This window comes from Trachypithecus francoisi, unplaced genomic scaffold (assembly GCF_009764315.1).
Source record: "Trachypithecus francoisi isolate TF-2019V2 unplaced genomic scaffold, Tfra_2.0 Lachesis_group12, whole genome shotgun sequence".
NCBI classification, from domain to species: domain Eukaryota; kingdom Metazoa; phylum Chordata; class Mammalia; order Primates; family Cercopithecidae; genus Trachypithecus; species Trachypithecus francoisi.
The window spans coordinates 8,493,980-8,508,125 of NW_022681457.1; the positions used below are offsets into that span (position 1 = coordinate 8,493,980).

Below are 14,146 nucleotides of genomic sequence, written 5' to 3' on the forward strand. Positions count from 1 at the left end.
GATCGCACCACTGCATTCCAGCCTGGGAACAAAGAAAGAAACTTAGTCTGAAAAAAAGAAAAAGTCAAGCCCCTTCTCCTCTCTCCGTCATCATAGTGTGTGCTTGATTTCGCTTCTTGCCATGTCTTCTCACAAGACTTTCAGAATTAAGTGGGTCCTGGCCAAGAAACAAAAGCAAAATTGTTCCATTCCCCAGTGGATTCGCATAAAAACTGCTAATAAGGTCACAGTCACGTTACCATATCACGCTGAAAATGTCATCCCTATCTGAAGAGTTGGACATGTTTTATTGGGAATATATTTTTTAATCTCCGAATCTGTTATGAGTGCATTGGTTGGCTGGGTTTGGTAATATGTGAAATATTTTATTAAAAAAGGCGCGGTGACTCGCCTGTAATCCTAGCACTTTGGGGGGCTGGGGCAGGTGGATCCCAAGGTCAGGAGATGGAGACCATCCTGGCTAACACAGTGAAAACCCCTCTCTACTAAAAATGCAAAAAATTAGCCGGTCGTGGCTGCGGTAGCCTGTAGTCCCAGCTATTCAAGAGGCTGAGGCAGCAGAATGGCGTGAGCCCTGTAGGTGGAGCATGCAGTGAGCCGAGATCGCGCCACTGCACTCCAGCCTGGGCGACAGAGCGAGACTCCATCAAACAAAGAAGGAAATAAACATCCCGACGCACCCAAATTCCTGGTGTGGCTGGACTGGGGGCTAGGGTGCTACGAAAGGCAGGTTTGAAACAGAAACAAACGCTCACCTGAGTCAGTCCTGGGCTCTCCGTGCAGAACAACCATGGGCTGGTAGTGAATCCTGTCTGGGAGGGTTCTGGACACCAAGCGGGGACAGGGCAGGAGGGGAAAATGTTGCTGAGGGGGCGGGGCCTGAACAGATGCTGGGGCAGGGTGAGAGAGTGGAGGCCACTGTGGGTGTGGGGCCTGGTTAGAGGCTGGGGACAGGGCAAGAAGGAGGAGGTTGCCAGGGTGCCGGTCCGGTCCGGGCCGGACAGCGGGCTGGGCTAGAGGGTTATCGCCGTCAACGGGGAGGGCTCTGGAAGGTGGGTGGTTATAAAGGGCCAGGCCTGGAGGAGGCGGGTTCGGGCTTTCTCCTCAGCTGGGCCATGGACTTCGCCAGCTGTCATCCTCTCCCTCTAGGACCGGATCCTCCGGGTTCTGGTTGGTGGATTCATTCCCTTGTGCCCTGATGATACCCTAATATCACATGGATGCTTCCTGCCTGTTTTAACATTTCAAACAATGGAAGGTAAAACTACTTATGTAGTAGACCACGTGTACTGAACGCTGAATACTTTTTCCTCTTAAATTGAAAATGGTTTTAATGCAAAGCGCCTTTTTTGAGCAGGTAGAGTCGCGCGTCCTGCAGTTGGGGCGAGCTCCCCTCAGTCTGGGGCAGGGCGGGGGAGAGGGGCAGGGACCTCGGTAAAGGGGTGGAGTGGGGTGCTGGTTGCAGCGAAGACTGACAGAACGGCTTATTAAACTAAGCAAGGTCCTGGGTTGTTTAAGTGGATAATGGAAACTGAAAGGTGACGTGCAAAACTGCCTATTACACCCAGGAGTGCAGGATAATTTCATATTTCGTGGAAATAAAGTCAGGGCCCGGAGCTGTGGCTCACACCTGTAATCCCAGCACTTTGAGAGGCCGAGGCAGGAGGATCACTTGAACCCAGGAGTTCGCGATCAGCCTGGGCAACGTAGTGAGACATCGTCTCTATTAAAAATCAAAAAATGCGTCAGGTGTGGTGGTGCACGCCTGTGGTCCCAGCTGCTTGGGGCGCTGAGGTGGGAGGATCATGTGAGCCAGGGATTTCACAGCTGCAGTGAGCTGTAATCTCTCCAGCCTGGGTGACAGAGCTAGACCCTGTCTCAAACAAAGAAGGAAATAAATGAGAGGCATAATTTGCTTTGAAAATTAAAAAAAAACTTTTTTTTTCTCTTTCCTTAGGACTTTTATTTAGAAAATTTGTAAATACATTTTCTCTGTCTTCTGTGTAGGGAAAAGAAAGAGAGATCAGACTGTTACTATGTCTATGTAGAAAAAGGAAGACATGGCCAGGCGCAGTGGCTCACGCCTGTAATCCCAGCACTTTGGGAGGCCGAGGCGGGTGGATCACGAGTTCAGGAGATCGAGACCATCCTGGCAAACACGGTGAAACCCTGTCTCTACTAAAAATACAAAAAAAAAAAAAAAAGAATTAGCCAGGCGTGGTGGTGGGCGCCTGTAGTCCCAGCTTCTTGGGAAGCTGAGGCAGGAGAATGGCATGAACCCGGGAGGCGGCGGAGCTTGCAGTGAGCAGATGGCGCCACTGCACTCCATCCTGGGTGACAGAGCGAGACTCCATCTCAAAAAAAAAAAAAAAAGAAAAAGGAAGACATAAGAAACTCCATTTTGATCTGTACTAAGAAAAATTCTTCTGCTTTGAGATACTATTAACCTGTAACCTTAGCCCCAACCCTGTGCTCACAGAAACATGTGCTATATTGACTCAAGGTTTAATGGATTTAAGGCTGTGCAGGATGTGTTTTGTTAAATATGTGTTTGCAGGCAGTATTCTTGGTAAAAGTAATTGCCATTCTCCATTCTCGGTTATCCAGGGATACAGTGCACTGCAGAAGGCCGCAGGAACCTCTGCCCAAGAAAGCCTGGGTATTGTCCAGGTTTCCCCCCGACTGAGACAGCCTGAGATATGGCCTTGTGGGAAGGGAAAGACCTTACAGTCCCCCAGCCTGACACCCGTAAACAGTTTGTACTGAGGAGAATTAGTGTAAGATAAAGGCCTCTTTGCAGTTGACATAGGAGGAAAGCATCTGTCTCCTGCTCCTCCCTGGGAATGGAATGTCTCCATGTAAAACCCGATCATACGTTCTATTTACTGGGATAGGAGAAAACCTCCTTATGGCTGGAGGTGAGACATGCTGGTGGCAATACTGCTCTTTACTGCACTGAGATGTTTGTGTAAAGTCAAACATAAATCTGGCCTACATGCACATCCAGGCACAGCACCTTTCCTTAAACTTATTTATGACACAGAGTCTTTGCTCACACGTTTTCTTGCTGACCCTCTCCCCACCATTACCCTATAGTCCTGCCACATCCCCCTTTCCGAGATGGTAGAGATAGTGATCAATAAACACTGAGAGAACTCAGAGAGCAGTGCCGGGGCGGGTCCTCCGTATGCTGAGCGCTGTACCCTGGGCCCACTTTTCTTCCTCTATATTTTGTCTCCATATCTTATTTCTTTTCTCAGTCTCTCGTCTCCACCTTGCGAGAAATACCCACAGGTGTGGTGGGGCCGGCCTCCTTCACTTCTGAGGTTTTTTTTTTTTTTTTTTTTGAGACAGAGTTTTGTTCTTGTTGTCGGTGCTGGAGTGCAATGGTGTGATTTCAGCTCACCACAACCTCTGTCTCCCAGGTTCAAACAATTCTCCTGCCTCAGCCACCAGCGTAGCTAGGATTACAGGCATGCAGTAGCATGCCCAGCTAATCTTGTATTTTTACAAGAGATGGGGTTTCTCCATGTTGGTCAGGCTGGTCTCGAACTCCTGATCTCAGGTGGTCCACCCGCCTCAGTGGTTTGACACTGGGATTACAGGCGTGAGCCACCACACCCGGCCTGAAGTGGTATTTTTAAGAAACAATCTAAACTTGTTTCAGTTTAATAACCCAGGGATGTATTTCTGAAGGACTTGGGGTCTCTCTTTGAAAGGCAAACAACAAAAGAGACAGTACCTGTACCTCAGTAGGAAATTAAATATTTCAAACATCAAATAATTCCATTTAAAAGTATAGACCTTTAAATAGTTCTGAGCCTAGAAAAAATATGGTCATGCAACCTGAGTCCAATGGTATGCAGACACAACTTCCTTTTTTTTTTTTTTTTTTGAGACATAGTCTTATTATGTAACCCAGGCTGGAGTGCAGTGGCCTGATCTCAGCTCACTGCAACCTCCGCCTCTTGGGTTCAAGCGATTCTCCTGCCTCAGCCTCCTGAATAGTTGGGACGACAGTCAGGCACCACCATGCCTGGCTAATATTTGTATTTTTTAGTAGAGACAGGGTTTCACCATATTGGCCAGGCTGGCATCAAACTCCTGACCTCGTGATCCGCCCGCCTCAGCCTCCCAAAGTGCTGGGATTACAGGCGTGAGCCACCGGCGCCTGGCTGCAGACGCAACGTCTAACAGTTTTCCTGGCCAGACGCGGTGGTTAACGCCTGTAATCTCAACACTTTGGGAGGCTAAGGAGGCTGGATCACTTGAGGTCAGGAGTTTGAATCCAGCCTGGCCAACGTGGTGAAACCCCAGTCTCTACTAAAAATACAAAACAATTAGCCAGGCTTGGTGACGCGCGTCTGTAATCCCAGCTGGTTGGGAGGCTGAGGCAAGAGAACTACTTTAACACGGGAGGTGAAGTTTGCAGTGAGCCGAGATCTCGCCACTGCACTCTAGCCTGTTCAACAGATAAATAGTCTGTCTCAAAAAAGAAAAGAAAAAATGTAGATACAAAAATAAAAGTAATAGATCTCTTACACAAATGTGCTGGGACAACTAACTGGATATCCACATGAAAAAGAATAATGTTGGATCCCTGTCTCACACAATCAAAAATTTAACAAAAAGTTAAAAAAAAAAAAAAAAAGAGAGACAAGGAAGGGAGCGGTGCGGGAGGAGGTGTTACTTTGTCGCCCAGGCTGGCTTGGACCCCCAGACTCAGCGATCCTCCCGCCACTGCTTCCTGAGTAACTGGGAATTCAGGCTTTCGCCCCCACACCCACATGCCTGCTGTGTTTAAGCTGCAGGTGGAGACCTCACTCCTCCCTGGCCTGAACACTCAGTCCTGCATCCCAGGCGGTGGCCCTATGGAAGTCTCTGAGCACAGGGTGGACCCTTTTCCTAGTGAATGGAGAATAGAAAGGGAGAGGATTTCTATTCTATTCTTTGGGCCATCAGCATGAAATCCTACGTTCCTTCCAGGCAGGGCTTTGCATTTCACATTCTAGTTTGCATCCCCGTTGCAGACAATTCCAGGGCTTTTGAATCATGCTTCAGTCTTCCTGGCTGCTCTTGTCTCCAAAACCCGAAAACAGAGGCGATGGGAAGGAGGCTGAGAGACTCACAGGTCCCGCCCCGGCCCCGCCCTCTGTCGGTTTTGAAGGGCAAGGTTTCTCGGTCTCACGCCCCGCCCCTACCTCACCTAGGCCCCGCCCATCTCCTCGAGGGTCCCACCCAGGCCTATCTTCCGTCCTGCGCGCCCAGATTCTCTCAAATCCGGAAGCGGATCGCGTGGAGTGGCGGTCCCACCGCGGTGGTGAGTTCTGCTCTGTGTTGTGTTAAATCTGCGCTTCCCAGGTCCCCGGCGCTTCTGTACCAGGCACGTGGGGTCCTCATAGACCTGGGAATTCTCGCCCGTCTTTCTTCACCCAGACATCCCCGTGAGAGTCCGGGGGTCGCTTCCTTTTGGGTTTAAAGTCACCTTAGGCTCGCCCCGTCCCGAATCTTTCTGCTATAGGGCAATGTATACACTTCCTATCGCCTAGTTTTCCTGCTCAAAACCTTTTTCTGACTCCTCCCGACCCGCACTTTTTAAACTCCTTACCGCGAGGCGGATTCCCGCCCTGGGCGCCTCCCAGTTTTGTCTTAAGGCGCCGTCGCCCCCCACCTCCCTCCTTGTGCTGGGCCCTAATGCTCCCCAGGTCTTCCCTCAGTAATCACTGTTTCTCCTGAGCCCGCGTTGGGGAGGTGCCCGGGGGCCTGTACTATGACACCGGGTATTCTTGCCTGCCCAGCTCCAGCCCCTGGAAAATGCGCTCCTTCGGGATGCAGGCGTCTTACTCCAAAGCCCTCTGTGATTGTATGGGCCAAAGGGATCAGGAGAACGAGAGAGAGCAGTAGAAAACCTGAGACAGAGAAAAGAAGAATGAGAAAGACCCTAACAGATGGCAACGCAGAGGATGGGTCAGGGATTTGCTGACAGACAGCAAAAATGAAAAAAACAAAACAAAAGAAAAACAGGAGGAGAAAAACAACTGGAGAAATGTAGAGAAAAGCTAGATGTACAAAGAGATGAAGGACAGCAAGGTAGGGAGAAGCGCAGCAAAGAGGGAGGCTCATCAGAGTGAGGGAGAAGAGGAGGGATTTGGAGCCAGGGCAGACAGAGCAGAGTGGTGCTGGTGGTGAGGAGAACAGAGGGAGAACCACAGCAGGGAGGACACCTGGGGATCTGGGGTGCTGGAGAGTGGGGACAGGGGGGTTTAACAGGGAAGATACAATTTAATAGGGAGAGCAGAAGAGGTGCAGAGATGGGAGAAGAGGCAGAAATACATGGAGATTGAGGATGATCGAAAGATTGGGGAGAAGGAGCAACAAGAGGTTAAATAAGTTGCGAGGATGGAGCAGAAGAGGTGGAAGAGAAGAAATAGAGGGAAGAAGGGGATAAACAGCACAAGAGGAGAGGGGTACAAAATGAGGAGCAGAATTCCAGGGAAAAAGAAAACACAAGCTAGAGAGAGAAGGGGCGAATGAGAGATAGGTACAGAATTAGGGAGGGAAGCACAGTAATGAAGACAGAGGGGCTGAGCGCAGTGTCTCACACCTGTAATCCCAGCAATTTAGGAGACCGAGGCAAGGGGATTGCTTGAGTCCAGGAGTTCGAGGCCAGCCTGGCCAACATAGTGAGAACCCCATCTCTGCCAAAAGAAAAAAAAAATTAACCGGGTGTGATGGTGCACACCTGTAATCCCAGCTACTCTGGAGGCTGAGGCAGGAGGATCACTTCAGCCCAGGAGGTCCAGGCTGCAGTGACCCGAGATCATGCCACTGCACTCCAGCCTGGTCAACAGAGCAAGACGCTGTCTCTTTTTTTTTTTTTTTTTTTTGAGATGGAGTCTCGCTCTGTCGCCCGGGCTGGAATGCAGTGGCCAGATCTCAGCTCACTGCAAGCTCTGCCTCCTGGGTTCATGCCATTCTCCTGCCTCAGCCTCCCCAGTAGCTGGGACTACAGGCGCCCGCCACCTCGCCCGGCTAGTTTTTGTATTTTTTAGTAGAGACGGGGTTTCACCGTGTTCGCCAGGATGGTCTCGATCTCCTGACCTTGTGATCCACCCGTCTCAGCCTCCCAAAGTGCTGGGATTACAGGCTTGAGCCACCGCGCCCGGCCTAGACGCTGTCTCAAAAGAAAAAAAAGGGGATGAGGGACTTCTTTGGATATGATTAGTCGTGACATGTTGACTTCTATGTATATAATCTAATAACTTAAAATTTGTTTAAATTATATAGATGAGATTGAGAATTTTAAAATTCCTATCTCTTAGGCATGTACATTCTATAAATCTTGGCATCAGAGGTCAGCTTCCACTTGGAATCCCTATACAGCCCCAGGGTTCTGTCTTTATTCACTTGTTAGACATTCTCTTTCCTTTTCCCAGGGTGGAATAGGAAGTGGGGCAGTGAAGTGAGAGAAAAAAATCACTTTCTGTTATCATGCAATAGTTTTAAGTTAATTAATTAATTGATATTTTGAGACAGAGTCTGGCTGTATCGCCCAGACTAGAGTGCAGTGGCGTGGTCTCCTCCAACTGCAGCCTTGCCCTCCTAGGCTTAAGTGATCCTCCTACCTTAGCCACCCGAGTAGCTGGGACCACAGGTATCAGCCATCAAGGCTGGCTAGCTTTTGTATTTTTTTTTTTTTTGTAATAAAGGGGTTTCACTATGTTTCCCAGGCTGGTCTCAAAATTCTGGGCTCAAAGAATCCTTCTGCCTTGACCTCCCAAATGACTGGGGTTACAGTTGGGATTCCATAGAGGAGCCACCGCACCTGACCTACATAGTCGTTTTTTGTTTGTTTGTTTTTGAGATGGAATCTCGCTCTCATCCAGGATAGAGTGCAATGGCACAGTCTCGGCTCACCGCAATTTCTGCTTCCCGAGTTCAAACGATTCTACTGTCTTAGCCTCCCGAGTAGCTGGGATTACAGGCATGAGCCACCACGTTCAGCTAAATTTGTGTTTTCAGTAGAGATTGGGTTTCTCCATGTTGGTCAGGCTGGTCTCGAACTCAGATGATCCTGACCTCAGGTGATTCCCCCCACCTCAGCCTCCCAAATGCTGGGATTACAGGCGTGAGCCACCACGCCCAGCCCATAGTACTTTTTTAAAGGGACATCAGGGTGCAGTGGCTCACGCCTATAATCCCAGCACTTTGGGAGGCTGAGGCGGGTGGATCACAAGGATCACAAGGTCAGGAGTTTGAGACCAGTTTGCCCAACATGATGAAATCCTGTCTTTCCTAAAAATTCAAAAATTAGCTGGGCATGTTGGCACACGTCTGTAATTCCAGCTACTCAGGAGGCTGAGGCAGGAGAATCACTTGAACCCAGGAGGTGGAGGTTGCAGTGAGCCAAGATTGTGCCACTGCACTCCATCCAGGGTGAGAGTGAGACTCCATCTCAAAAAAGAAAAATTGAAAAAAAAAAAAGGAACATCAAAGCCAGGGGTGATGGCTCATGCATGTAATCCCAGGACTTTGGGAGCCAATCATCTAAGGTCAGGAGTTCATGACCATTCTGGCCAGCATGGTGAAACCCTGTCTCTAGTAAAAATACTAAAAAAGTAAGCCGGGTGTGGTGGCGTGCACCTCTAGTTCCAGCTGCTCGGGAGACTGAAGCATGAGAATCGCATGAACTTGGGAGGTAGAGGTTCCAGTGAATCAAAATGGTACCACTGCACTGTAGCCTGGGTCTACATCTCAAAAAAACAAACAAAAAAAATAAAATAAAAAACAAAAGAGACATCAAAAGTGCTTTTATTCTCATTATGTAAATAGATTTCCTTTTTTTTTCTTTCTGGTTCCTCTTCATTTCTTTCCTTATTCTTTTTTTTTTGCAGTTTGAGATAAATCTTAATTTTAAAAATTCCTTTTTAAATACATAATCACTTCTTCTGAAAGACGCCTTTGTGGCATCCAAAAATCAGCTCACATCATTCCTTTCTGTACATGTATATGTTCTAGTTATTTTCCTGTTGACATCTGAATTTGTTCGATTTTTCAAAAACAATTTCAAAGTAGTTTCTGTTTGAAATTAGTTGTGTCTGTTTCAGATCGAGGTCTGCATGCTTTCTACTCTTTATTATTTATTGGAAACCTTTAACATCAAAATGTAGTTTAACCAGTTAGTCTATTTTTTCAGTTTTCTTTCCTTAGGTCATTTGTTAAAATCTTGAGCTGTGAGCTATTAAGTGCATGTTTCCCTCAAGGCCCTCTGGTCTATGTGGACAAATGTTGAAAGCCCAACTCCTCAGTGTGGCTCCACGGTCCTGTGTCCAGGGCCCCTGCCAGTGTCCAGCCTCCTCCTGGGAGCTTGCCCGCATCTCCTGACTCCCTCTGCCCCAGGCATATTGCTTTTCTCTTTTCCCAAACATCAAAACCCTTCCTGTCTCTGGTCGTTGTCCCTGCTCTTACCCTATGTCCCTAAATGATCATGGCCCTGTCTCTATGTCCTCCTTCAGGTCTAGGTTCAGAGATGTCTCCCATGCCTTCTCACCCCCATCTGAAGTTCCCTCTGCCCATCAGTCTTTTTCATGTTACTCAGATTTTATTATCTCTGCATCAGTCATATCAGAAATGCTCTTTTTATTTTTTAATTTTTTTTGAGACAGAGTCTCACTCTGTCATCCAGGCTGTGAGTGCAGTCTTGTGACCTTGCTCCCTGCAACCTCTATCTCCTGGGTTCAAATGATTCTTGTGCCTCAGCCTTGCAAGTAGCTGAAATTACAGGTGTATGCCACCACACTTGGCTCATTTTTGTATTTTAATTTTAATTTTATTTTACTTTTGAGTCTCAATCTGTTGCCCAGGCTGGAGTGCAGTGGCACAATCTTGGCTCACTGCAACCTTCACCTCCTGGGTTAAACTGATTCTCCTGCCTCAGCCTCCCGAGTAGCTGGGATTACAGACACCCACCAAGCCCAGCTACTTTTTGTATTTTTAGTAGAGATGGCGTTTAACCATGTTGGCCGGGCTGGTCTTGAACTCCTAACCTAAAGTACTCCACCTTTCTTGGTCTCCCAGAGTGCTAGGATTACAGGTCAGAGTCACCGTGCCTGCTTCTATTTTTGTATTTTTAGTAGAGACAGGGTTTCACCATGTTGGCCAGGCTGGTCTCGAACTCGTGACCTCAGGTGATGCGTCTGCCTTGGCCTACCAGTGTGCTGTCATTACAAGTGGGAGCCACTGTGCCTGCCCAGAGACGCCTTTCTGCATGGATTATTTTGAGTGTTTTGTGTCTCTGTTCATTGGAGGATACCTGTTTCCCATCTTGGCCACAGGACAACTGCAGCATCTACTCTGAGGTTGTGGTTCAGATGCTGAGGTGTCTTCAGGGAACACTGGGGCAAGTGTGGGGATGGTCCCACATTTCTTCTGGAAATTTCAAATCTAATTGATCTTGAAGGGGTGGCCTGCCCCTCCACACCTGTGGGTGTTTCTCGTTAGGTGGAATGAGAGACTTGAGAAAAGAAATGAGACACAGAGACAAAGTATAGAGAAAGAAAAGCGGGGCCCAGGGGACCTGCCCTCAGCTTACAGAGGACCCGCGCCGGCACCGGTCTCTGAGTTCCCTTAGTATTTATTGATAATTATCTTTACCATCTTAAAGATAAGGGAGTGGCTGGACAATAGGATCATTGTAGGGAGAAAATTAGCAGTAAGACATATGGATAAAGATCTCTGTGACATGAATAAGTTCAAAAGAAAATGCTGTGCCTTGAGATGCATATGCAAACATCTCCAGAAACCTCTTAGCAGCATTGCTCCAGCAAGTCCCACCTTATGCCATAAGGTGGTTTTCTCCTATCTCAGTAAACAGAGCATACAATCGGGTCTCACACCGAGATGTTCCATTGCCCAGGGACTGGCAGGATTTTTAACCAGCAAGCTGCCTTCAGGCACTTGTTTAACAAAGCACATCCTGCACAGCCCAAAATCCATTAAACCTTGAGTCACCACAGCACATGTCTCTTGCAAGGACAAGGTTGGGGGTAGGGTCACAGATTAACAGCATCTCAAATACAGAACCAAATGGAGTCTCTTATGTCTACTTCCTTCTATATAGACACAGTAACAGGCTGATCTCTCTTTCTTTTCGCCATAGATATAAACTTCCTGTTGCTATTTATTTCCATCAAAATAAGAGGAGAAGGCTTCACTAGGGTCAGAATAGCCCTACAGACCAGACCTTGTGTCCTCAGGCAGTGCCAAGGCATCCCCATTTTTGTCATCTGTGTCACTGCCTCACTCCAGCTCCCGGGTCTTCTGTGCTCTGCACATCACCAGGGCCCAGTTTGGCCATTATGGGCAGGGGCTTTGCTACCAGCAGGTGATGCACTCAGAGTCAGGGTCCTGGATTCCCTTCAGGAAGGGTGGGGAGAAGATTAGGGTCCTGAGGGGCATGAAGGACACACCCCTACACAACTAGTTCTGTTCTGGAGGATCTGGAGGCTCTGACTTCAGGAAAGATTCTTCCAAGGATCAGAGTGCAAACAGCACAGTGCACTGCAGCCCGAGGGCCACCTCCTCCTGCCAGGGCAGTGGCGATGACTCTCTGCTGGCTGTTCCTTGCCTGTCACAGCACATGAGCGCATGCGCACGCACGCGCGCGCGCGCACACACACACACACACACACACACACACACACACACGGCAGCTGGGAGCCGAAGGTCAAGAGGCTATAATATAAATGTGTGGCCGGGTGTGGTGGCTCACGCCTGTAGTCCTACAACTTTGTGAAGGGGGCCTGCCCCTCCACACCCGTGGGTGTTTCTTGCAAGGTGGAGATGAGAGACTGAGAAAAGAAAGAAGACACAGACAAAGTATAGAGGAAGGAAAGTGGGCCCAGGGGACCAGCGCTCAGCATACAGAAGACCCGCGCTGGCACTGGTCTCTGAGTTCCCTCAGTACTTATCGATCACTATCTCTACCGTCTTGGAGAGGGGGATGTGGCAGGACTACAGGGTAATGTTGGGGGGAGGGTCAGCAGGAAAACCTGTGAGCAAAGGATTCTGTGTCATAAGTTTAAGGAAAGGTGCTGTGCCTGAATGTGCACATAGGCCACATTTATGTTTAACTTTACATTAACATCTCAGTCCTGACGTGTAAAGGGGAACAGGCAATGAGCACTTTATTATCTCTTTTTTATAAAAGCACTAGTCCTGGCCGGGCACCGTGGCTCAAGCCAGTAATCCCAGCCCTTTGGGAGGCCGAGGCAGCTGGATCAACGAGACCAGCCTGACCAACATGGAGAAACCACGTCTCTACTAAAACTATAAACGGTGGCACATGCCTGTAATCACAGTTACTCGGGAGGCTGAGGCAGGAGAATCACTTGAACCTAGGAGGCAGAAGTTGTGATCCAAGATCATGGCATTGCACTCCAGCCTGGGCAACAAGACCAAAACTCCATCTCAAAAATCAATAAAGAAAAAATAAAAATAAAAACACATTAGTTCTATTCATGAATAGTCAACACAGAACCAAATTCTCTAAAAGGCCTCTTCTGCGGGAACATCCTATTGGAGAAAAAGAAATCTGATAATGATTTTTAGCCAATACAAATATTTAGGCCAGAGAGCCTGCATCATATTTTTTGTTTTTGTTGTGCAATTTGTTTTCTACACAGTTTTCTCTGACTCAGTTTTAAAATTTTCCCAGTACACATTCTATGTTTTGCATTTTACACATAGCGAACTATTGAACTAAAGGCAATGCATTGTGGGGAAAAGAAAGAGAGATCAGATTGTTACTGTGTCTACGCAGAAAAGGAAGACACGAGAAACTCCATTTTGATCTGTATTAAGAAAAATTGTTTTGCTTTGAGATGCTGTTAACTTGCAACTTTAGCCCCAACCCTGTGCTCACAGAAACATGTGCTGTATTGAGTCAAAGTTTAATGGATTTAGGGCTGTTCACGATGTGCCTTGTTAACAATATGTTTGCAGGCAGTATGCTTGGTAAAAGTCATCGCCATTCTCCATTTTCTATTAACCAGGGGCACAATGTACTGCAGAAAGCCGCAGGGACCTCTGCCCAAGAAAGCCTGGGTATTGTTCAAGGTTTCCCCCAACTCAGAGTCTGAGATATGGCCTCATGGGAAAGGAAAGACCTTACCATCCCCCAGCCCAACACCCGTAAAGGGTCTGTGCTGAGGAGGAGGAGTGAAAGCGGGAGCCTCTTTGCAGTTGAAATAAGAGAAAGGCTTCTGTAGGCCGGGCGCGGTGGCTCATGCTTGTAATCCCAACACTTTGGGAGGCTGAGGTGGGCAGATCACAAGATCAGGAGATCGAGACCATGCTGGCTAACATGGTGAAACCCCGTCTCTACTAAAAATATAAAAAATTAGCCAGGTGTGCTAATGACAGAAATCAAAAAGTTGACAGGTAGTACAGACCGATATGATCAAAGGCATGCTGGAAAGAAGCCTATTAAAGATCAGCTTGGATCAAGCTTTCATTCATGTCTGCCTGAACTGCACATATTTCAGCCCAAAGGGAAAATTGGTAATCAAGTTGAGAAGCCTATCAACAATGCCTCCTTAATTTGAACATCCCAAAGAATTTCTTATAGTCCCAAACCCATATTTCTAATAACGATGGGAATAATTCCCTCCACTCTTCATTACTCACACAAAAAATGGGAAGTACACATGAGAGAAAAATCCAATGTAATGAGAGTGGCAAATCATTTAATTATAGCTCACTCTTAAGGAAACATCAGATAATCCATTTAGGAGAGAAACAATATAAATGTGATGTATGTGGCAAGGTCTTTAATCAGAAGCGATACTTTGTATGCCATAGTAGATGTTACTCTGGTAAGAAACCTTACAATTGTTATGAGTGTGGCAAGACCTTCAGTCAGACGTCGTCTTTTAAATACTATTGTAGACGTCATACTGGAGGGAAGCCTTACAAGTGTAGTGAGCGTAACAAGACCTTTGACTGAAGTTCAGCCCTTGTAATTCATAAGGCAATTCATACTGGAGAGAATCCTTACAAGTGTAATGAATGTGGCAAGGTTTTTAATCAGGAAGCACACCTTGCACGTCATCGTAGACTTCATACTGGAGAGAAACCTTACAAACAT

At 47.5% G+C, this 14,146-nt stretch overlaps 2 protein-coding genes across 6 annotated transcripts in view; both read left to right on the plus strand.

Moving 5' to 3' along the window:
• The window catches only part of LOC117093629 (zinc finger protein 468), a 170,675-nt gene that overhangs the window by 69,883 nt on the left and 86,646 nt on the right, over positions 1 to 14,146 (plus strand). For 2 of the 5 annotated variants that reach the window (XM_033229030.1, XM_033229034.1), the window contains exon 1: positions 5,306 to 5,320. The exons of 2 other annotated variants lie outside the window; for them this stretch is intronic. The gene's annotated coding sequence lies outside the window, so the exon portion shown is untranslated. Of the gene's footprint in view, positions 1 to 5,301; positions 5,321 to 14,146 lie in introns of those variants that run through there. One more of the 5 variants, XM_033229044.1, reaches the window with a different exon arrangement.
• The window catches only part of LOC117093598 (zinc finger protein 845), a 146,678-nt gene that overhangs the window by 4,457 nt on the left and 128,075 nt on the right, over positions 1 to 14,146 (plus strand). The gene's annotated exons all lie outside the window — the stretch shown is intronic.